Genomic DNA, 26,584 nt, shown 5'->3' on the forward strand with positions numbered 1-26,584 from the left:
CTGTGAATGATTTCTGGTCTTGCTCCTTGCCTGGAACTCTGGCATAGTCCTTTGACCATAATACTGTTACTGTTTCCAGATGAGTTAGTGATGCCTGAGAGTTTTTAGCATGCAGCGGAGAAGTAGTCCTGATTAGACAACCAGTATGGAGACAAAGATCTTGTTTTCAAATTCAGATATCTTTTGTGATGTAAAACAAAGGGAATATAACACAAGGGAGAAAAAAAATGGGAAGTCACGCAGAAAGTCTAAATGGAACTGGATTACAATTTCCTTTTAGTTTTAAAGCAGCGTATGTAGGAATTATTTTTTTAAAGGGATTTTCACACTCATAAATCTGGAATGGATTTATTGTTACTGAGAAAACATGTATTCAGATGTATCTTTTTACTCTGTTCAAATGCACTACTGTGCTCACATGAATATGTGAGGTTGTGACGGAGCATGGGAAAAAGAAAGCATGTTCTCATCTATGATGTAGCATACCTGTCTTGGTTGGGGGATGCTGATCTGAGGACATTCTAAGGGAGCACGGGAAAAAAAAAAAAAAAAAGTCTGAAAACACAGAAGGAATACTTGAGTCTTACTCATCCCCAACAGGATTTCTGTCCTGAGCAAACATGTTGGTGACCCAGGTATAGCAGCTAGCTTTCCACCCAGTGAAGGGACAGAGAAGCACCTCTGTGCTAGAGGAGCTTCATCAATGGAGGCCACTGTCTTACACACCAGCCTGCACGACAGGCAAGGAAAAGATGGATTGTAGAATCTGAGAAATCACATAGTGACTGACAAAGAAGAGGCCGCTGCTCTAAGGAAGAGCTGAAGAAAACAGCAGTACACATAGCTGGAAAGAGAGAGGAAAACACCAAAGCAGCATTTGTAGTGTGGTCCTGGATTAAGCAGAGTGCCAAACTAGCAGTGGAAAAATATTTCTAGACCCTTTTTCTAGTAGGCAGTTGGATCTCTAAGGAAAAGTATTATCTCCTACAGATTTCTGATGAGCTTAAAAGAACGGGATTTCTCTCCCCTATGCCCACCTGCTTCCAAATAGTTGAGACTGTGCCAGAGAAAAAAATTTTGATACTATCATAAAAGTTTTTTCCCTCAGTGACACAGTCTGAATTTTTGGCTAACTTCTCTGCGCATATTGGGTAATCTTGGTTTGCAACTAGAAAAATGGATTTTTATAAAGTGGTTTGCAACATTTTGTAATTAAATGAATTATCAAAGCACTTACTGACCCCCTTCTTGACAAGTACAGTTTAGATGACCATTTTGATATGTGCTCAAGAAGTTCTAGTAGTTTTTGTGAGAGATGAAGAAATCATTTTTTTCCCACTTTCTCAACGTCTTAAACCATAAGCTATTTTTCTGATTTTTCAACCACCTTGTGTTCTACCTGCAGCAGCACAGTAGCACTTACTGTACTCTTTGTATCTGATCATATTTCTGCCTCCTATGCTATAGATTCCCTGAAGTTTCACTAGGAAAGGACACTGGTAAAGAAGCAAAACTATTTTTGTACATTCTATATAGTAGACCTATATCTTTGACTTGCTCATTTACTTGTTTTATCTCAAGAGAGAATTTACAAACTTAACTGTTGCCCATCTGTGGATCCACAGGAAGGTGCAATAATATATCCCCTATTTTCTTCCAATCTCTTAAAAATTTTTAATTCATCTATAGTGCTCTTCACAGTGGAGGTTATATGCAGCTGCAAAGATAAATGTTTCCTGTGTTCCCAGCTGTAGAGATACAAGAGTGGCTCCTTTAAAAAAACTCAGTTTTGAGTGACAGATGTTAGCTGTCACATTTTAGCAGTGCTAGGATCTTATCTTGTCATACATCTGTAAGCCAGTTGTTGGAAAGGATGGTTTTACAGGTTCCAGACAGAAGTTTACTATGAAGTCAAGGGAAACAAGGCAGAGGATGAAAATGGTCTTTGGAATCTTTTTGAAAAAAAATTGTCTGTGCTCAAAGGAAAATCTTTACCATTAAGGCAATTGTCCACTTACCATATTTTTCTGTTACTTTGCCAATTGCTTTTTTTTTTTTTTTAAATTTGCCTCAGCATTAATACAGGAAGGCTGAGGAGCAAAGCAAGGAGAGCTGAAAGTCTAAACACATAACTGGCGTTACAATTTAGTTGACAGAACAGATAAGTGTGGGGGAACTGGTTTGACTGGAATATTACTATAAAAGGAAAACCAGATAAGAACGAAGACATATGCAATCCAATAAATCAAAGATGTGTATGCTTGGTCCAGAACACAGAATACAGAAGTCACAGGATCTGCTGAAAACCCATAGACAGCATTCAAAGGAGTTAAAAATCAGAGGCACTATTGAGTTGAGACTGCATGGCATGCCAACAAACTTGGAAGGACAGAAAAGACAGTGCTTTCTGTGAGTAATGGGAGAATAAATCCAAGTGTTGGATATTGCAGCAGGACAGATTTTCCAGAAATCTCATGGGAAAGGAATACAATATGACTGTAACCATTTCTCAGACACCTGACGTTAAAGAAAGATAAAATACAGGTCTGATGGATTTTGTCTAGAAAGTGGGAGTTCCTAGAGAATATGAAAAACGGAGATGAGTTTGGTGCCCTCATGAAGCTGATGGAAAGAAGGGAAAAAGAAACAGCAAAACAATGAATTTTAAGAAGTCAGACATCAGTATAGTTAGCAAGTTAGAAGATTACATTTCATTCAGAGGAAAATTTAGGAATATTAACTTTCAGCAGTTTAACAAACTGATGGGAACAGCAGCTGAAACACAAACTAATGAATAGCCACCTGAAAATAATTGGTACTATTTGTGATGTCCTGAGCATGTGAGACAGCACAAAGGGATGTGGAGGTGTAATCTGATGTTGCACAGGAAAGGAAGGTAGAGAATGGGTAGGAATGGACACATGGCATTTTCTTATTTTGGGAAGACAACTATTTACTATAACTTCTGTGCACCTCAGAGTAACGAATCCACTTTACTGAGCATTTGTGTGTAATTTGATTGCTACTGTAACAAAATATACACATTCTTTAATCTAAGATTTAATGATCAGAAGGCACAGGCAAATGAGAATGTGCTGCCTCTGAGAAATGAAAAGGGTGAGCTGGCCTCCTCAGACACAGGCAAGGCTGAAGTACTTAATGAGTTCTTATTTCTAACAAGTTATTGAGCTCCGTGTCCAAGCCTGATGCCTCCAGCACAGGAAGGATGTGGAGAAAAATATTTCCCTCTTCTGTATTCCTTTGATTACTGCATATAGCTTGGTCCAAAAGTAATGCCTCCTATTTAATTCTATGGAAATTACAACAGATGCAGAGGGTGCAATAAATAACTCTGTTTGAAATTCTCAGCTATGTAACACTATACTTTAACACAGTCATCACTGTTAGCTATATATTTTCACCAGCAATGAACAGGAACCTGCATGCTGCACTTGTAACAGTCTGTACCAGTGGAGGTGACAGTGACAGTCTGTGTGTGTCGCTGTCACCACTGCTGAAATGCACCACCCTTCACCTCACTGTGATCACATCCACATCCACATCTTTGCCTCATACACACTTCCATGTCAGTTGCCATGTCAGTCTGTCAGACTGTCCCTCTGCTGCCATCTGTCTTATGGGAACAGAACATAATGGAACATTGATGGAAGATTCAACATCTACCGTCGTGCCACCAGCATCCTCCTCTGATATCCTGGGCCAAAATCATAAAATAAGAGACATTACTTTCAGAGCAGCCCTTATACATAATAGGGTTGAGTTAAAGCTTACCACAGAAGTCATTTCTAGCAGTGATGAAGAATTGCAAATAAAGTGGACAAAAAATGGCCACATTTTCTAACATTTTGTTGTCAAAGTAGTATTAGATTTCCAGTTTTCTGAAATACTTTCCAGTAATAAATATATCGGCTGGAGCACTGGTATGTATATTTTGAGGAGAGGAGAGAAAGAAACGAAAGAAAATGTATTCCTAGTCAGTTCATAGTGGCTCATGTTTAACAATTCTTATACTGCAGAGTTGTCATTCTGATAATTTTTATTCCTTTCACTTTTGGGTTAACTGAGTGACACTGGAGTCAGGGAGGACATATCCCTTCTATGAGTATGGAATATTTATTTCATGTATGTTTTGTAGCATGTATGACATGCTAGAACTATTTTAAGAAATCCATGTTTCCTATGCTTTTAAATTTAAACATATGTTATCTATCCATTCAGATATTTTCATCAATGTAGATTCTTTTATTTAGTTGGAAAAACATTTTATTCTGATTTTGTGCTATCAGATGTTCTCTCACCTCCATATGTTGTTAGGTTTTTTAGGCTGTGAATTAAATCCCTTCTGTTTCAATTGTGTTTTTTTTTTCTTTTTTTCTTTTTTTTTCTTTTTTACTACCCCTTTTTAAATTACTTCATGAAGTCATAGTAACCCAAATTATCTTAGTCATATTCTAATTAGATAGTGTAAGCACTGTGTTTGCATTTCCAAATTCGATCTCCCTCTCATAAATAATAATAGCAAAATATGTGTGCCTGTGGCCAGATAAGTGTATGTGTCTGACCATATATGAAAATGTAAAAATTTGACATGCCTCACTGATCTGTTTTCAGACTGAGTGCTCAAACAGTAAAGCACTAGTATTCAAAATTAGTTTTTGAATAAAACTGCATTCTTGTAGTTACCTTGGCAATCCAATTCTAAAAAATCCTTTAGATCTTTTTTAATACTGCCTGGACTAACAGTTTAATGCTAGGTAGTGGACAAAGTAGCATGCATAATTGGTTTTGTAATATAATGATGTTTTATTACCCAAAATGAAGACATCGTTCAGAAGAGCAGAATTTTTAGTGCTCTGCTTGTGTAATGACTGCTATAACAACGATTTGTAAAATAGAAATTGAGACAGCTTGATGGTCAAGGAGAAATGCAAAAAAAGAAAGAAAAATTCTTCTTATGCTGTGCGGTGGAAGTTCTCTTTTCCTCTCCCTTCCCTCTCTCCCCCAAAAAAGTATATGTATGCACATATATATTTTCCTCAGATAGAAAAGACTAATCAAGAAATGAATATGAAATTCTAGAATTGTGTATTTAAACTTCAGTTGTGCAATCATACCAGAATGGTTTTGTCCATTACTGGGATACAGAAATCTAATGAATGATGTTAAAGATGTGCAATTAAGCTTGTTTACTTTATAAATAACCATTTACTGACAATCTATGTAGTTACACTGCTTAGACTAGAAAATAAATCTACCTCTGTATCTGCTGTAGACTTGCTGTCATATATACTATTTTTTCATTATTTAGCCTACAAAAGGCAGTGTTAGAAACTTTATCCACCAGCATGCTTGCATTTTTCATCCACACTTCTGCAGCTTTGCAGATTCATCATAATAATCTATTCACATAAACACACCACATTCCTCTCATCTGGGAAAAATACACATTTCTGAAAGGTCAAGGAAACATTGAATGACAAGTTCTTTGTTTGCCAGCCATGCAGTGGAGCAGGTTTAACCAGCTGCTAAAGTCTTGGCACCCTGGTCTGGGTCACGCAGTCCTTATGTGATCTTCATGCTTATTGCTGCAGTGGCAGCTCAGCTCAGATGAGAACATAATCAGTTCAAAAGTAGAAAACAGAAATGTCAGCACCATCATACATAATACAGAGTAATCGTATTAAGCTTGTTGTGACTTCTTTCTGTTGTTTGCATTTACCTTGTGCTCCCTGCTTCATTCCACTTTTCCTAACAATTTTTTTTGAACTTTGCACAGAAACAATTTAGCAGTACCTCTGCTGTCACATCTGGCGAAGAAGTCTAAGCCCTCGAAATGTAAACTAACAAGTCTCATTTCTCTTGGCTCAGCATCTGTATAACTGCACAGTCACAAAATTTGGATCCCCATATCTTCTATTCCCTCTTGGTATCTATGTAGGTAATAAAATCTCACAAGTATCTCTGTTAAACTAGCTACTGGTTGTGCATTATACCATAAGCAGGCACCACTGAACAGTTTGGACATTTAACTCTGTTTATGCCTAGACATTCACACCAAGCATTGTTCTGTTATCTTGCCTGAGGAGATTAATATAAAAATTATCCCTTGGTTATGGGTTGGTGAGCAAATTTTTGCACTTTAAGCTAGTACATGTATGCATGCTGAATATGAGTTTCTCCCTGAAAATCACAATGCATAATCTTACCTTGAAGAAAGTTAAAGGGAATTTGTTTTCTCATTGAAGTTTCAACAAGATACGGCTTGGTTACTCCAGATTTTGTCTAGATTAGATAGCGTCTCACTGTTGACACATTGGCAAATAAATTAGAATTCTTTGTTTTCCTCTTATGATGTCGTTCTAGAATATAAGTAGAAAGAAATGGGGAATTTTAAGGACAAAACAACAAATTTCCAGTCTTGTAAATACTTGATTATAGTAATATGTGGATTCCATTTCAGACTCCATGAAACGTACCTCCATATACATAAATAGCTTCCTTGTGAACTGGAAAATGAGTACCCAAGACTCACTTCTAAAGTGGGTAAGAGGTTGTCACGAAGTTATCTAGATAAATATGTGTCCATGACAGGGGCAGAAGGCCCGCAGGTCCATCAGCCCCCCCCAAAAAAGGCAAGGGGAAAAAGGGGGGGGGGGGGGGGGGGCTTGTGGGGGTCTAGAAAAAAGAACAGCAGCAACGATCTAAGGAGGAAACTTAATTTTAGTAAATATGATAGTGGAACGCAAGATAACACAATATAATACAATATAGTTGGAGTTGAGGCTAATAAATCAAATAAAATGAGATAGAGAGTGTCTGAAACCAAATGCCTTACTCTGAACTGAAGGCGCACGGCTGGGGAGCACAGCCACACACTGCCAGGCAGCAATGGAGAGAGAGAATCCTGTGACTTCCTCCCATGACTTATCTTCCCCTCTGAATGCAAAGACCTCTGGGGTACGTAGTTCTTCTTTTCTGAGAACCAGGTATACAGAAAGTTGCCAGTCCACAGAACGGGAGTATAAACTCTTTAATTCAGTGTGCTTTACATGGTGTTATGGTGTGGAATACCAATAACAAGAATCATAAAACCATGATAGAGATGAAGATGAGTCCATCTCAGATGAGTCCATCTCTCGTAGGAAGAGAATACCGTCTGGAATACCTCTGGAAGCATTTAGACTTGTTGAGTAATAAGGAGAACAAGCAAAGATCAAAATGTTTCCTATCTGAGAGGGAATATCATCTTCATTCTTAATCCATTTTACCTTAATGAAATGTTCAGGAACGTTCTGGCTGGGAGATGCATTAACTTTCAAATTAACTTTTACTTGGTGCTTTTTCTGGGTTTATTTGATCTACTATTAACTAGCCAACCATATTTTTAGTTTTCTTAACACACACTGTGTAGAGAGCCTAGGCACATAATTAGTAGCTAATAAGGGTTTTTCAATATTGAAATTAAGGACCTTGAAATCCTCTTACAAATAGCACAGCATGCCTTTTATTTATACTCTTTTCTTTTTCAATCGTGAGTAGGTAACATGACTATTTTTTAATATTGCTTTGATTTCAGTGATGGCTTTGATTTCTCATGGCTTCTGTGGTTACTCTGATAATCTTTACAACTGGAGATATTATTCATTTTCCTCCTAGAACCATTACTTCACAAGAAACAGGTAGTATTTTTAACTATGAAAGAGCAAAATGGAGCCCTCTGTATGTTTCTTAATTGCTCTTTCTGTCAGAAAAGATGTGAAAAAATCTAATTTCAAATAATATATATTTTGCACTTCCTGGCCTTGCAGAGATGAAGTCTTAGGTGTGCCTTTTCTGTAATCAAAATAAGATGCTTATCCTGGAGTTTGTCATGAGTTAAGAGATACCTTATCTACAGTAGAGGAGATGAGAGAAGTTAAGATATCATGAAGCCAGTGTTAGTGCTATCTGCAAAAGCTGCTGTCTAACTGGATAAAAACATAGAGGAAAATACAGAATACTATATTGGACTTGGATACTGCTTCTATTTCTCTGTGCTTTTTCTTCTGCTCTTTCTTTTTCACTGCTTCTAAATACCAGGCAAAGTGTAACCAAAAATCTGTATGTTAGCTGTAGTATGAGAGCTCATCTATTTTTCTTCTAGATCATATTTATTTCTTTTATGTATGAGGCATTCAAATTTCTACATAATGAAAATCGATTATTCCTATAAAAATGATGTATACTTGGAAATGTTGAACAACTGTTAAAACAAATGGACTCTTTAGCTCCAATCTCTTTCAACTAAATTCAGCCAAAGGAGGACTGATATAAAGTAAGTTGCATTTTGTATAGTTTCTCACTCTTGTGTTATAGAATAATGGCCTTTTCAAATTCAGATTTATGAAGCTGAAGGATAGTTCATTATCAGTCATTGTAAGTGATTTCTAAGTAACGTTTCTCATTTTTGAAATAATTTAAATAAATTATGTAAGATCATCAAAAGATACACCTGAATCTTATTTTATAAAAGCAAAGATCCTTGTCACTTTAATATTTTTATGTTAGAGTTCCATAACTAGGTGTTAGCAGCTTGACCTTGACTGTCTTTGGCATGTGGCAAGAACACAAAGCAAGACAATTCTCTTGAGCAAACACATTTAAGAGCGTCTGGCATAGAGTGTCAGCTAACTATGTATTTCAGCGTTACTTCAGTCTGGACCTGTTCCTCTCAAAATGCACTGAAATGACAACAGCATAAATTTGAGTAGCTTGGGGCTCAGAGAGTAGTTTTTAATAAACTTGCACTGTGAAAAATTGGGAAATCCTGTAGTAGGAAATGTGAACAGAAGAGTTAGAAATAAGATGGTTTTGAGAAAAGCGTAAAATGCGAAGAAATCATTACTGTGAGGCACAGGTCAGTGTTGTGGTTCTGCCTGTGAAGGAAATAAAAAGCAACATACGGAAGAGGACAGTGCTTTGTAAGGCTGTAACGTGAACACTCAGCATGGGGGCAGGATGGAAAGCAAACAACTACTGACACTTTATAGCATTCAAAACATTTTTCAAGGGGATAGCATATGCCAAGCTTGTGTGTAGAAGCAGATAATGTTTTGTTTTTAAATTAAGATATGTGTTTTGCACGCTAAAACTGCACCAGCAAATTCTAAAAGAGGTGCTTGTAGTGGAAAAGGGAGTCTGCGTTATTCTGAAATGCATCCTTATTACTTCATTAAATATGTATATGACAGGTACGGGTAGCATGAGAACTTCCAGAAAAGGATTTCATAGGCCCTAAGTGTGATGGAAGGCATACAGTTCTGAAAGAACACTGCTCAAAATGATGCATTCCTGTAGGTAATTTTTGCAGAAGAAAATTTTTGAAGAAAACTTGAGTTGGAAAATTTTTATCAGATAAGATGCTTGGAAGGACAGAACAAACTGCCATTATTAAAAGACATAGCAAGAATAAAGTATGTGCTTCTATGTATATATAAAAAAGTAATAAGTAATAATAATTGTTTAATCACTGGAAGCCCAATAAATAAAGTTGAAGAATATGTTTATATAGTTTGCAGTATTTAGAAAGCGTAAGGATTCTGACATAGTGAAACAGGAGGATAAAGACAGTCCTTGAAAACTTAAAAGTTTCTTCAAAAAGTTGAAGTTTTACCCAAATTAGGAAAATTGAAATCATTATAAAATCTAATTGCATTTAAAAATTAAATGAGGAAGACTGATGAAGGGCAACAAGATCAAAGGTCTGAAGACACAAAGTCTGCTGAAAAACCTCTTCTAGATCAGGGAGTTAGTTAGAGAAATGGAAGGGAGATAACTGAGAGTAAAAGAACATTTTGTGAAGGCTTTTGTTAGGAGATCTTGGGAAGGCTTTTGTGACAGCAGTTCTTGCAAGAGGCATTAAATGGTCTGTCTAAAATTTAAGTAATAGTAGAAGAGCTCATTAAATCATTAGTATAGTGGACAATGACAAGGGACAGAAATTAAAAAAGCCCAGGAATTAAATAGATGAATTACTAACTCTGCAATGTGTGCTTGCCAGAAAGCAGAGCTTTGTGCTCTTCTATATTCTAAAAAGGATTTTAGGAGAAAAATAGTTTGCTGGTGAGAGTTATTTGTGGTGCTAAAGACAACTATGTAAAATTGCAAAGCTGCAGGATGTGGTAAAATAGCAGATGAAACCTAATGTGAAATATAAAGTGGTTGCATATAGTGGGAGGGGGGCAAATTTAAACATGTAAAATGAGCTCTGGTGGAATATTACTGTGAAGAAATGAGATCTTTGGGAAAAAGGAAACAGTTTTATGAATATGTTAGCTTGATGCTCAGAGGTCGAAGAGGAAGCTGGATTGTTAGGATATGTGGAAAACAGCAGAAACTGAAACAGGGTCTGTCATTATACTGGTGTGTGCGTGCCAGGAGATCTTGCGTGCTGAGCAGTGTGGGAGGTTCTGGTATGCTATCTCAGGAAGCATCCCATATTTGTTAAATAAGCATAGTGTTCATTCAATGCTAGGAGGATCCGCATGTGTTAGAGAACTTGCAGTGCACTACAGCTATTTTAAGTCAGTTCCTCCACTAAACGGAAAGAGCATCCTTAGCATCATCATTGCCCAGCCTGGGATTAACTGTACTCTACATCAGTGCTATCACCACATCAGGACACACAACATACTCTCTCTTATGTGTAATATTCAAAGATTGAAAGAAAGAGGTCTCTCTAGTTATAGTGGGACTAAGCAGGCTCAGATGAGTGACGGGGATAACTGATGTGGCATGGGTTCAGCATAACAAGTTGTTAGGCTGATGGGAAAGTTCATACTGCAGGGAAGCAGCTGAGAGATATCAGGGAAACCTAGTATCAAACAATTTGCAGCCTACAGCTTCCTTGGACATAGGGTTTCAATTTTGAGTGGTCCTATGTGGGGCCAGGAGTTGGACTCTGTGATCTTTGTGGGCCTCTTCCTGCTTGGGATATTCTGTGATTCTGTGTTTATCAGTATAAAGATAATGATTCTGACTCGGAAACATGGTGTTCTTTTAGTTAAATTCTATTTAGGTAGAACTTAGATATCAACACTTGATAATGCAGTGAAAATGCTACTCTTATTTCTTCTCTGCCAGAAAAGAACCGGTAAAAAAAAGGAAGAAAGAAAAAAAAAAACAACAAAAACTACACACATACACACACACACAAAAAAAAAAAAAACAAAAAAAAAAACATTTTGTAGCTACACATTCTGTCCAGTATTTTTTCTCTTTGATCTATTTTTAGCATGGGAAAAAGAGACCCAGAAGAAAAAAAGAAGAAAAGAAAGATATCTTTTTAACTGTTTACAAAAATTTACTCAATTTTAATATCAGATGGGATTCTTTCCAGTACGTTAAAGGTGCACGCTAATTCATAAGTGCAGTTGTTATTCAGCTTTATGCATGCAGTAGGGCTGCACATAGTTTAGGAAGTCTTGATATAATCCTTAGCACAGAATCACTACCAGTCCCTTTCTGTGAATCCTTGGTGCAAACACATGAAAGCCATGAATAAAATACGAGTAATTGGTTCGTATATTTATAAATAGATTGTGGTAAGAGAAATGTATTTTGTGAAAATATTCAAAATTGCCTGTTTCTCTTCCCAGCCTTAAAGCTGGTTCCCAGCTTTCTCATCTCTTTTCTTCTGTTCTAAAGCATTTTTGCCAGGGAAGTAAATGATGGGCACTTACCTTTGGATGGATGGAAGTTATACGGAAAAAGTGCACTAAGTGGACTTTAGTGTTCCCCTACAGGTCATGCTGTTTTCTGCTAAGATCAGATTCACTGTCTCCCAAAAACCAGACTTCTTAACTTCATGCACAAAATGAAACAGAAAATAAAAACAACAACAACAACAACAACAAATCTAACAATCAAGATACTTATGGGTGAATTTGGGTCCACTGACCATGCTTAAATGTCATTCTTATACAGTCTTCAGAGATGGTATTGTTGTATACACATGCATTTTTTCAATTTCCATTTTATGGTAGTGTTAATAGATCTTGGAGAATACAAGGAAAGGAGAAATCATTAGCTTTTCCTCACCTTTATAACATAAGTATCCAAGTAAGTTGTGTGGTTGGTTTTTTTTTATCCGACTACCTTAACACTGACATTTTATTTAGCCATTTGGTACAACATTCAAGTTGTTGCTTGCTCTGCATTTGCCAAATGTGAAGAATGTAGAATATTCACACTCATGCTGTGTATGCTTTCTTATAGTTGTGTATAAACATATGTAAACACAAATGTTACATAAATTCTCCTTGGTATTATGACATTCTGTATGTTCCACTGTTCTAAAGTAACTTAAAATACCTGAGACTTTGGCAGGATGATCCAGCTTTCAGGCTCAGTTTCTGGATATTTGATATCTGTAGATCAATGTCACTAATTTACTTGAAACACTGCCTTGCATTTTATTATTTACATTACTTTCTGTTCTTACTGAAGAAATCTGTGCTTATAGAAAACAGCTACATTGTGAAATGACCCAGATAATAACCCATCCAGTTGAATAAAGGGAGGTAAAAGCAAATTTAGCTAGGCAAGTCTGACTGATTTCTGGGTCAGGCTTTAGCTAATGAGTAATGAAATAAATTCTTCTAGGGTGGCAATAGGAATGTATGAATGCATTTGGCCTAGAATATTCTTTTTTTTTTTTTTTTTCTTTTTGACTACCCTCTCTTGTATGTAGTTTTGGTAACTTAGTGGTAAATTGTCTGTACAAGTTTTTTTTTTTTTTCCTACTCAGTCATTATAACTAGAGAAAGGCATTTTCTTGCTAAAAATGGGAGGGCTGAATAAAAATTGAGTATATACTCTGATGTAGATGGATGTAAAAACATTCTTATTTTGAGATCTCTTTCCTCTTCACTCTCTTTCCTTTCTTCCATGTTTCTGCTTCTGTTATCCAGGTCTTTCACAGCCTGCTGTTCTTGAAAACTTCATCACTGTGACTTGATAGATTCATTGAATTGTCTTTGCTCTTTTGTTTCAGCTCTTTTCTTCTGTATTCTTCTGTTGTACTGGGGAAAAAACAATGTCTCTAAACAGCATCTCCTACTGAAATTAAACAAGCACACATTAAAGTGTTCCAGAATCAGTCTTGGTCACTGGATGAGTCATACACACTGCAGAGAAGCTGAGGTCTTTTGTGCTTTTATCATCAGTTATTGTAAAGAGACTGTGCTTTGCTTGTCTCTGAGATTAAAATCTTTAAACAACATACCTTCTTCAGAGGAGTCTCAGGATTCTTCTGGCTGATCAGTGGGACAAGTAGTTAATTTGAGAGATCTCTAATTTCTCTTATATTTAGTGTGATTATGTGCTTTTATTTTTTTCCTATCTTTTTAATTGAAAGAACTTTGGCTGCCTTATGAGTCTAGAACTGTTCAGAAATAGAGATATGTCAGAGATGAACTGTATCATTTTTCCATCTCACTCACACATTCAGATGTCGGGTGACAAAAGGAAGCAAACCATATTTTTAAGTGCATGTTGCACCTTTAACAAAACCTTTCTGGCAATGATTGGCAGTCTTAATGAATTTAATTTTTTTCTAGATTATGAGTGTTTGCTAATGATGAACTGTAACATTTATGCTTGTTATCTCACAGAAAGAAGAAGAAAAAATAAAAGCCTAGAGCTATATTTTTTGACACAGCTCTGGTACAAACAGTTTCCATTAGAATCAGATTTGGTAAAACAATAAGCAGACTATAATCTTGCTAGCTGCCAGCAGTACGCTCCCCAGATCACATCAATCTGAATTTGTATATTGAAATCCATTTGCTCAGGTTTTAGATATGCATCTAATGTTAAAATACTCAAACTAGGTACATAAGAGTGAGAAAGCTCAGCATACAGGCATACAGAGCCCTAATTCCTCATGGGCACAGTCTTCACATTATTTGCTTCACATTAATTGCTATTTGTTAAATGCATAGTACAAGGTGGAGGAGTGGCTGGTATACACAAACATAGAGAACTCTAGGTTGTTCACGGTTATGTTGTAAATATCAAAACAAAGTAAGAGATTTGACATATAGTCCAATATATGACAATACAACTTATAGTAAATGACTTTCATTATGAAATAAAATTAATTAATTTTTTTTTTTTTTGGAAGAAAATGCTCCTCTATGCATATAAACAACAATAATATCCTAGATGTTACAAGAACTCTTGTCATTTACTTTTAAAACTTCTTGATTCAGCTCAAGGAATCTGACCAAATTTCTAGTTGTTTTTCCTTTTTCCTCTTTGAATATTTCTTTAGCATTACTTTTTCTAACATTTTGGAATTTCTTGAAGTTATTGAAAGTATTTTGTGTTGTATGATATGCTGTTTTGGACCTCTGCTACGAGCAAACATTTTGAAAAAATAGCCAGAAAGTGCACCTGGAAACAGAACACAAACACAAAATTGTTTTTATTTTGTCATCCCTTCATCTTTTTTCAGAAAAATGAAAATGCCATGTAATTGAGCTACCAACCCAGTAGAAATATGTGCATTTTAATTACATAGTAATTACTAGGAATTAATAATTAAGATGGTGTAGTTCTGCCTAATGCATATGAATAACTAATACTTGAGCTATTTCTTATGGTAATATGTTAGTAGTATGTGTCATGTTCAACAGCAAGAATTTCATAGCACTGTGAATAAAAATTTTTTACAGCTTTAAATATCTGAAAGTAGGGCATGCTCTGTCTTTATGGGTCACGTTGTTACATTGAACGGCACCAGGTTGGCTGCTGGATGCACCTCTGGGCTGCCTAAATGAGATCTCTTTTCTAAAGATTCTCTTCTTGTTTCTAAAGGTTAATAAAAGTTCTCTTCTTGTGAGACTATGTGATAATTCTAGATATTACATTGCAGAATAGTAATCAATCTCAATTGTCAAATATATGCCAGGCAAGCAGTTCTTTCCTCCAACTTCATCCCAGCACCAAATGCTCTTTTTTCTTTCTTTAGTATTCTTTAATTTTAAGAAGTCTGCTGTTGTGTTTTAGATATGGGTTAGGTATGAATTTTTACATTACAGGTGTTTATACAAACATGACTTAAAATGTTTAAGACAGAAACTCTCTTAATTTGTGTAAGAAATGAATGACTCTTTTTACTGTGTTACTGTTGTTTTCCTTAGATAAAGCTGTAATCCAATACCATGGTTTCATATGTGTTCCCATACATTTTAAGTGACTGTAGGACTTTTTTTCTAAATGCATTACCTTATTTAATTAGATAACTAAATTATTCTCTTTTGTATATTTTGGGCATTGGAATGGATTACATGGTGATTTATCACCCTTTGCATTCATTTCATCCTTTACCTAGCTAAATAGGAAAAGTAATCCTAAAATAATTTTTTTGTGGGTACTGACTTGCATGTAGAGATTGCAAGTAAAAGTCATTGAAAATTCTTTTTCTTTTTCACAAAACATAGTTATAGTTCTTGTGTACATTTACATATATTCATTTATGTCTGATAACAGAATAGGAGTAGTTCATAATAGTTTTCAGGAAATGTGTATCTTCTTAAAGAAAGCACATAAGAATAGTCTATATGTTAATATCCGGCTTTTCCCAGTTCATTCCACTAATCACCACCTCTATACTCCTATATCTATTAATGTGATTTTGGAGGGGCAGGATTTTTTCACATACATACTGCTTTTTGCTTCTTTCAGTGGATTAATATCTGAAATGAAAATAAGATCATGCCGACTGTGTGTATCTGTATATATTTAAATATGAAAAAATATTCGTTATTTCCTCCACTCTTGGCTTTGCTTCTCTGTAACTGGAGGCTGCCTATAAATAGTTAAATACCTAAATAATCAAGACATATTTATTATTTATCTAAGGAAGTGGTAGAGTTTTAGAAAACAAACCAAAGATGACGTAGTGTGCGGAAGCCTTGCTCATGTATTGAAATAAGAGGATTTCTTACAAAGGAAAGTCAGTTTTTAAGTCATGTTACAAGTCATGATGTTCTCCTGCGGAGGAGGTAAACTACGCCTATATATGGTGCATAAATGAATATCAGGCTCTTAGTATCACACTGGCACTGAAAAGTTAGTCTTCTAACTGTGGAAGTGGGCTTCAGACAGTCTTAAAGACTTTGTCATTTTAAAACAGTAAGTTATGCTAGTAAAACTGCCCCACCCCTAGAGCTGTTCAAGGCCAGATTGGATGGGGCCCTGGGCAGCCTGGTCTAGTATTAAATGGAGAGGTTGGTAGCCCTGCATGTGGCAGGGGGGTTGGAGATTCATGATCCTTGAGATCCCTTCCAACTTGGGCCATTCTGTGATTCTGTGATTCTGTAAAATTATGCTGGTGTGGATGAAGTCTGTCCTAGTGGGAAATTTCTTATAGCCATATGAGTTGTATCAGTAATGTGCCTGTGCATGAGGAAAATAAGCCATGCCTGCAATTTTTGCTACTGTGATTGGGTCTACATTAGGAGATTTTGCTAGAACAACTCTGTTGGTCAGAAATTGTGCTATATCTCATCTTTGGCTGGCAAAGGAAAAAATGTGTGCAGAAATATACCTGGCCCAAATGAGAATATAAAGCTTCCAATTGCCTTATCCTAAGGCACACAAACTTCCCTTTAACTCTGCTTGTCCATGATGACTGGTGTGTACTTAGCCAGAGGCTGATGAATGCTGCTTTTCAAAGCCACCATGGCATGTCATTACCAGTTGCTAGAGCTCATGCTTAGTCATTATTGTAATACAGAGGATAATTTGTCAAACCCTGTCACCTATATGAAAGTACCCAACTGCTGGTATAAACATCCCTAGGCACCTGGATTTGAAAATTACTCTAGCTGACTTTCTTCTCTTATACTTAGTGTGTACCTGCTGGTCTGACTGACATGTAAGTTAATAGATTCCCTTCCGGCTGAGAAACTGGATAAAATTACCTAATAACGATTATTTTATTATTACAAATAATACTGCAGTTATCTAGTTAATTATCTATGGTGAAAGGCCCTGCCTCAGAAGTCCATAATATTCTGTAATTTTGGGGATTTAGTCTGCTTTTGTTATTGACTGGAAAATACCGAGTGTTCATGGATATGCTTGTGGAATAGTTCGGTGTAACTGTGTGTCATGTATAATTAGTGGTATATGCAATGTCTGCTCTGTTGGATCTGAGGATCTTAGATCTTAATGTGCAACTTATACATACTATGAAGCAGCAGCTTATGTGTGGATGTTGTACGACATGCAAAGACCTTGATGATAACTAAATAAATCAATTTGTTTTCAGTATAACAGCTGGTATTCAAAAAGTCAAGAAAGAAAACATCTCCTCTGAAACTTGCAGAACACTTCTGATTTAGTCAGCCACCATGAACAAGAATACTTGTACTCTACATGGGAGGAGTAAAAGTGTAAGTAGGTGGTTTTATTTTCACTGCTTCTATTTTTATTATCAGTATTTGTATATAACGCACATGATTTAAGCTGGCCTTTGAAACACCACTTTCTGAGTAGGATAGCAACTGTGATAGGATCTTCGTTAGTCTTACCCTATTCTTGTGTCTGTATCCAAAATAAGCATTGATATGTGATGTGCACACACAAAGATAGGCTTATTGAGTAGTTTTGTTTTATTTGATTTTTTTTTGGAATTGACATCCATTTTTCTGAGAGCATTTTTGACTAAATTATTAACAAAGAGATTTTTTTTTTTTAGCATGTATTGAAATGTAAGTCTATATGCTGCTTACTGACACATAACATACTCAGTCAGAAGTACATGCCACTGAATGACTTTGGCATCAAGGTTTGCTAATTACAATATTTGCTAATGTGTTGTAGAAATGTTGAATGTGGTACAGGTGAATAGTGAGACAATATGCTAATAATAAATGCCTAAATTTGGATGAAGTTTAATTTTGACTTATGTATACCTATCCCAATAACCAAGAAATAGAGTGGTTAAGATGCTTCTGTAGACTCTTCTGTCTTTCTGATGCTCAATGGAACAATATTACTATGTGATGTTATATACTGATGACTCTGCCTTACAAGCATAGACAAGAGCTGAATGTTCCTTTCAACATGCTACTGCTATGCCTAAGCTGTTGAATATGCCCCTTCTCCTAATAGGCAGGGATGTTTTATTCAAGCACTTTGATAAATGGAAATAGGAAAGACAAGTCAGTATGTCCCAGAGCTGCATCTACAAGGACAGAGGTTACAGATACAGTTCTTATTTTTGAGGGGCTCTCAGCTTGTATGTAAACAAAGTGTTCTTAAGAAATTATCCAGATCACACTGGATCCAGCTTTTCAGTTCTCTTCTGAGCCTCTTCCCTGGCATCTCTGTAATGGCATCAGGACTGCTGCATCTGCTTGTTGTACTGATACCTTAGCGTATATGCCTCCTCACCCCCATTTGCTGCCTTGCTCCTACCCAATATGGTTTGTTCTTGGAACAAGAGGATGAGTTTGGTTGACTTCGTCCAGAATTGCTCATGCATGTGTCTTTTCTCTCAGATGCTGGAAAGTGGTGCAGACATCTCTGACCACATCTGAATTTCCTTTTCAAAAATTAAAAATCTTCCGATATAATCTATTTCCTGTAACTTTGCTGGATATGCCACCAAAGTATGTAAATATAACAGTGGGAGAAAGTGACAGACCTTTGCATAATTAAACCAATAGCCTGATGCAATACACTAAACTGAAAACAGGTATCCAGTGTGCTCAGTGAAATTTCACTATTGATTTTGTTTGATCTGGAGAGAAATTATGTGAAGTATAAAGCTGTGAAAAAAGTTTAAACAAGTGCAAAGCATAACATTTTTATGTCATTTGGGTTAATTGATTTGATCAAATTTTGGACAAAGCGCAGCATTGTTTCGATTTTAGCTGGATCAATTTTGAGCAAATACTTATTAATTCAAAATATCTTAATATTTTACTAAAAATTTTCTAGTACATATTTTATAAGATTTACTTCCAAAGTGTCAATAAATATATCAAAGCAGGCCCTGAAAGTGATTTTATTTTTAACCTACAGAACAAACTTCTTGATTTTAGTGTTAAATGCATGTTGTTCTGAGCATGCAATCTTAACCACTTGCAGCTATTTTTCCTCTATCTATATGAATATATGAAATACTTCCTACTTTGTTTTCAATTGTGAAATCTATAATCCCTAAGGAATTATTTTAAAACGTGTTTAAATAATTCTTTCACTGATTGTAGTAGAGAATAGTGATAGTCTTTAAACAAAGGTGTCCTAGAACAGTCTCTTGTTGCACTTATTGAGTACAGCCAAAGTTTTCATTTTTTATGATGGTATAACATCTTCCAAGTTGCTATATGTCTGTTAGTTTGCATTTGCATTGTCAAAGTTACCCATAATTTGTCAGGCCAGCCATTTCCCAGATGACCTTCTTATGAATAAAAGAAAAATTTCAACAGTGAAATGAACGATCTTAGAAAGAATCATGGATTATGGCTTTTATTTCTTGGGATGTTGTTGCATAGTTTTAGTTTTCCTTTAGTAGTTTCATGTATTACTGAACATAATGTCTCAAATATTAGTGTTGGTGAGACCTCATCTGAACTACTGCATCCAGATGTGGAGTCTTCAGTACAGGAGAGACATGGACCTGTTGTAGCACATCCAGAGGATGGCCACAAAAATGATCCAAAGGATGAAACTCCTTTCCTACATGACAGGCTGGGAGAGCTGGGGCTGTTCAGCTCAGAGAAGAGAAGGCTTTGGGGGGATCTGAGAGTAGCCTTTCAGTATCTAAAGGATAAGAACGAAGGGGATAGGCTATTTAGCACTGTCTGTTGTGAAAGGAAAAGTGGAAGTGGTTTCAAATTAAGTGAGGGGAAATTTAGACTGGACATAAGGAAGAAGTGTTTTACAATAAGGGTGGTGAGGCACTGGAACAGGTTGCCCAGAGAAGTGGTGGATTTCCCATCACTGGAGACATTCAAGATTAGGCTGGTCCAGACTCTGAGCAACCTGATGTAGCTTGTTCATTGCAGGGGAGCTGGACTAGGTGACCTTTACGGATCCCTTCCAATACAAATGATTCTATAATTCCATGCTTATAATATGGAAGATGAATCTGCAGAAGATGAATCTGCAGATGTGTGTGAGTGTGTATATAGATATATATATATATATATACCAAATGTAGAGCTAACTTTGTGCACGTTGAACCAGCTGAAGTTTAGCTTAACAGTGTAGAATAATACAAGTTAGAGAGAGAAAAGACTTTATCCCCATTATCAGATTTTCTGACAAAAAAATAGTACTATATTGAAGCGCTGGTATAACTTAGAGCTTTGATTTTATATATATATATAAATCTTTGTAAGCAATCTAGTCATTGAAAACATGTTGCTAGTATTTATTTTTAAATTTCCTTTAATAGGATTTTATCCCCTTGCTGGTACTTTATGTCCTCAGACAGAACAATATGTATAATCTTGCTAGTCTGTCACCCTCTCCCTTGCTGGTTTACACAATATTCCTACTCATTCTTCTGTTGGTAGCCTATGGAGTTGCACTTAACAGTATTTGGTAATAACATTTTATATAACAGTCAGTTCTCTCTTTCACTCACTGTATTCAGTGAGATTGCCTGCATTTATATCATTTCAGATGCACACAGTTTGTCTACTCTCTCTTAGTCATTTTCCTTAGGTAACTTTCTACTTCTTTAAATAGTTACCATAAACAAATTCCTCCATTTCTGAAATTTCTATTTTTTCTGTTGTCTTGAGCTGCTTAGAATACTCTAGGTGTTTTATTGCTTTAACTTCCATAATTTACCACACGGTATTTCTGAAAAAACAGTTAAATGTTATTCTTTCCCTTGATTCCATGTAATTTGTTTGTTTGTTTGTTTGTTTCTCACAAAGTTACTTCAGATAGAGGACAGAATATTATTGCTTAACTGTTTTGCAAGAGACTTTTTTTAGCATGCTTTCAATAAAGTAGTAAAATTCTTTGTGTTTTGGAAGGGTTTCATATTATTTTCATAATTGGATGGACAGTCTAATGTATTTCAGTGGTGTAGGTGGAGACGGATAGCTTTATGAGGTACAATATCATTTGTTCTTTGTCAAAAAAATAATGAAATGCATTATTTATTGGTATTTTAAAATCAAACTTGCAGCATATATTCAGTTAAATTGGCATGGCTTTACACACCGTCAGTAATAATTTTCTGTAGAGTATTATAATAACTAGATTTTTAAGTGTGTCTACTGGAGTCATATCGAGTCAGCTGAATGAAGTAAGAGTCTACTGCAGGTGATGAGAGTGCCAGTATACGAGCAGGAAAGAATAAAGTCTGAATGTTACACTGTGTGGGTGTGCATCTTGGAACATCGTGTCAGAAGTGAGTCAATTCTTGTGAAATCAGAAAGTAGCTATATTGCAAGAAAAAGAAGCAGCCAAGAGGATATGTTTAGCAACTAGGCCTGCTTAAGCTGTAGAATTTCAACAGCTTCAACAAAAATAAAGAGTGGGTGGGGCTGAAAGCAAAATTAGAATGTTTATGCTGTAGTAAAGAACAAAGGCTGCTATGTGCACCAACAATATATGGTCAGCCTTCTAACCTATTATATCTTTAATAGGCAAGACCATTTTGAGTTCATAAACATGTATCTCGTAAAAGATGAATTTTGTGGAACTGTTAGTTATGTTCTGTAGAAAATACTGAACAGCAACAGGGGACAATAATGCTGTCTCATTCTATGATCAAAACTTTAAAAGAAATTTATGGCTACTGATGTGATCAAAAGATGCTAGATCTCAAAGGACTGTGCAACAAAGATGCTCAGAGTTTAGTTGTGTACAGATGTTTTTGAAAAACTCATCCAAATGCAAAACAGACGTGGAGTGCCCACAGAGATGAAATGCAAAGGAAGGTGGAGAGCTATTTGCAAATAACTGACTCACTGAGATGTTTTCATCCAAAGCAGTTAGAGTTAAATAGTTGCAACCCTTGCTAGACAGCACAGGAGTGAAGGGGAAGTTAGAAACTTCCTCTGTCATTATGTTCACTTCTGCTTGCATTATGACTCAGAGATGACAAAACCAAGGTGCTTTTTGTATGTCAGTGAATGGTCAGGGACAGGGAATGTCTTCCTTTTGCTCTTCTGCTCACCAAACAGAAGAGCTCTTCAGCAATAGGGTAGGACTCTAAACCAAAGAGTAGAGTGATGTAGTTCTATGCAGGGAGTGTGAAGGAGCTGCAAATAAATTCAGTCCCAGGCCTCTTCTTATCACAGTGCAGTTCTGTCAGAGAGCAATCTTTGCTTGAGGACATTTTCTAAGTAACCGTTCATCAACAGAAATGGGAGAAGCTTGCAGTGTTCCAGAAGAATTTTTTTTCATAGTAAATTTGCACTACTTCTACATAAATTGATTTTTCTCTCATTGCCAACAGTTAGACCCATTTGTCAGCTGATAGAAGGATATTTAGAAGGAGATTGCTTGGATTAACTATTCCTCATTAATGAGATGAAATAACATTGGTATTCTTTACCTTCCTTTACCCCTTCATCCACAAATACTGTGTTTTCAAAGAAAGATAAAGGACAGAAAAGGCAAAAGTGAACACAACTAAAGTGTGAATAGAAGCATGATGACTGCTGCTGCCTTTTCTTTAATGTGACTTACTGTTGTTGAGTGGCAAAATAGACATTTTTAATCAGCAAGTTTCCTTAAGAAAAGCAGCAACTGATGCAAAAGAGTCACCTGAAGAGAGAATAATTAGTGCCTGAAGTGACATTAACCCTTTCTATGTTTTCTAACATTTCTTGTAATAGGAGTTAGTAATTTATGTCCATACTTAGAATGCAATATGAGAAGGAATGACTGGATTTTACTCTCGGTAGATTAATTCCTTCAATATTCAGTTAGTGTTGACGAAATCAAGTAGTTTTGGATGCATTTACTGCAAGGGCATGAATGCATTTGAATTCCTTCTAACTGTCAGACTGGCATTTGGAGACAAAGAAAAAGGTTATATAGCAGGAAGATGCCAGTGTACTCTTGATAAAGCAATTGCAAATGTACTTCTTTCCTCCCACTCATTCTGCATTTCTTCCTTTCTGTCTTCCACCCTCTCCAATCTTTCATGGATGTTCCTACTAATGTTTCCAGCCATTCCATTCTGATCAGATATAAAATCTGTTCTGAATGCTTTCCTTCCTTCTGCCTGCGATATTTCTGACACTAATGCACACACTTTTGTCATCATTCTCTTTTTGTGACTCATCTCCTAGTTCAGCTCCTGCCTACCTTCTTAACTAAGTTCCGTGCCTTTTGAAACAAGTCTTCGTATTTCCTTATCAAAGGCTTGGGCAATACTTAGAAGTTTGCATCTGATAACTGCATAGTTTGGAATATGAAAACACTCCCACCTATATGTTAACTGACTTAGCAAGTCTAACCTGTAACTCAAATGTCATCCATGTCTATGCAGATTTAAAGAATAATCCGTGGGCTAGTAACATTTATTTAGTTTAAACTATATCAACAGAAAATCTCTTGATGGTTTGAGTGGGTCTGACAGAGAATTTGACAGCTCTGCTACACAAGCAAACCATTTTTGGAATTCTTACATATTTATGTTACTGCCATTCCAGTTCATTCTCTCTCAGAGAATAATTATCTGTACCTGACACTGTATTTTCCTACCAATACAAATTACTTTTATACTTCCAAATATTTCCATTCCAGTGCTGGCATTCAGGCTGTCTCTAGGAGGCACTGTGGATAACTTGGGTCCTGTTTTGCAGAAAGGCCTGACAATTGTCAGCCACATGTATCAGAATTACACCAACTTTCATGTGCCTGCTGGCCAAAAATAAATGTTCTTTGAAAAGAGTTCCAGCCCTCTCGATTTTGCTGTTTGAGAGAAATCACTTTTACCTTTGTAATTATTTACTACAATGAAAACAAAAGTATATGAACCTGAGGATCCTACTGTAGTACCATGATAGAGTATACTTACCTAAAAGAGCATACACTTAAATGTAGTAACAGAGGAATATCCTAGAACAGGAGGCAATAGATTGATAGAGGGCCTGGAGCAAATCAAACTGGAAAAGACTATGAAGGTCAAGACTTTACACATCGCACTTCATAATGATGAAGGCTGGTGGCTGTGGAAAGACCAAGGGATAAGCGTGCCGTTGGTGGACACTGTAAATTAAATACATTTGCATTAGAGGTTTGAATAACATGGTCTCTCCCTATTTTTTTTCACTATATATGTTCTGGTAAATATAAAAGTGATCTTCTGGACACTTGAGTTCATGATTTCCTCATCTTTTGAACTCCACTCTCAGACTGAGTTTTTAAATGTTGCTTAAGACGTGATTGACTGATACTGTGTATATATGAATGGAAAGGCAATATTATGTAATTAAATGATACATTCATCTTCTGACTACAATTTTCTGTTGTCATTGTTGTTATGGTCAATATCCATGTCTGTCAGAATGCCTGCAACAGATACAACAGTTGACTATCCAGCATGATGAGGTTCTTGGCATGCTTGCAATATAAACATTAAATAGTTTTAATAAAATAAGCAGAAGCCAAAGATTCAGAAATATGATAGGGGTTACTAGTGGCAAGAAGCAGTAACATGAATGATGTTTCTAGGGAAAGAAATATCATAGTTGGTAGCAAAATAATTTGCTAGAGATCTGTGTAGAACATGGAAATGTTTTTCTGCAAGTTGTTGTGAAAAAATATAAATAATTACACAACAAGATTTGCTGTTCTTTGACCACAAGAGTAACAGAAAATATAAAGAATTTGAAATAGAATGTGAGAAACAGTTGAGTACAATTTAAGTTCTCAGTTGGCTGACAAGAGCAGTAAATAGCAGAATTAAAACTATCTCTGAATTTTTACACTGCTCTCTTGTTACTGGAGTTTTACAGGTTATATTGTGTTTCTATAGTAATAAATGTCTTTAGAAAGAACTATGGTTACTTGTCCACAGTATGTGTAATATTTGTGCAATATGCTGTGCACTTTATTTTTTTGTAACACATGCAACATCTCTCATCTTCTATCTGTATATTCATGTATGCCTGCACACATACTCATGACACTGTAGAATTAATAGTATATGCTCTGAATGAAGAAACTTACAATGCGTTTTCCTTAAATGAATATGTAGTTCCATTGCAATAACAAAAATCATATGACACAGTTCTGAAAAGAGCTAATAAGTTTTAATTTTTTTTTTTTTTTCAAAAAAAAACCTGTTTTTTTTTTCTTCCATTCAATGTACTGCATTGGCAGTAAATTGAGTTTGGTTATCTTACATAGCACCTGAAATAGAACAAAGCAAAATTTCCTCATGCCAGCGTATGAACAGTAATGCTACTTTGTTTTTAGTCTCTGGACTGAGGATAGGTAGGGGCTGGAAAAACTAGTAACACTCCTGAAAGTGATGGTTTCATCTCCCAGGATCTTTCCTGTTTCCAACAGCACTGCAGGACCTGGGAAAATCTGTTTCATCCATTTCCCTCCCACTTCTACCTTTAATTTTGATATTCACACTAAAATCCAGTTTCAAAAAAGGAAGAAAATGTCATAGTTCTTTGGAAGTTTTCCATTCTAATCAATTCCTTTAATTAAGTGTGGCAAACTGGTTTATAGAATCTATTTATTGTAACGATATTGAATTAATACTAATTTCCTCAGTAATACTTCTGTAGAGTTAAATCAATGTGTCTTTGGATTTTAAAGCAATTGACATCATTCTCTCATTTACATTCTAGAGAAAAAGAGGTTTTGCCTGGTTTCAAAGAATATGTGTTTTCATACATTTTGAACATAGCTTGCTAACACATGTAACAGAAAGAATCAAGCAGCATTATCTTAAGCAATGATGTGATATAACTGTCATGGAGTAATGGTCCCTTCTATCAGAGTTGAGGCTGGGTTAATGTAAATGTTTTGATTTTCAAAATAGAAGAAAAATCTATTTTTCTAGACTTTCTTTTTTTTTCTATTTTTTCTAGAAGAAAAAAAAAAGATTTCTTTATAAAACTTTTGGTTGGATGCAGCTGACGCTTTGGAGAAGGATGTTGAATAATATTCTCAAAGTACCAGATGACACACTAACAGGCGTTTGTCCAATGTGAAGTAGTTTTTCCTTGTGTATTTCTGTTATTTCTTTTGTTCATATTTAAATACGCAGCATAACTAGAGACTTTACAGTTTCTTCCTTTTGCATCTTCATACAATCAATGAATATTTTCCCTGCTTACCACACTTTCAGTAAGTTCTAACAAAAGCAGTTAATTATTTTTTTGCCTTTGTAAGGCTGTTTGTAAAATACCTACCTGTCAACAATTTGCCTTGTCAGCCCTGAGATGGAGGAGCAGAAGTGGATTGTGATCTTGCTCTATGGACTAGCACTCCAGTCTCAGACTCTGTATTACAGACAGCTATTTGTTTTTCAGATCTATCTATTTTTCTTATTGCTATTTACTCT

This window comes from Phasianus colchicus, chromosome Z, assembly GCF_987193195.1.
Source record: "Phasianus colchicus chromosome Z, bPhaCol1.hap1.1, whole genome shotgun sequence".
NCBI classification, from domain to species: domain Eukaryota; kingdom Metazoa; phylum Chordata; class Aves; order Galliformes; family Phasianidae; genus Phasianus; species Phasianus colchicus.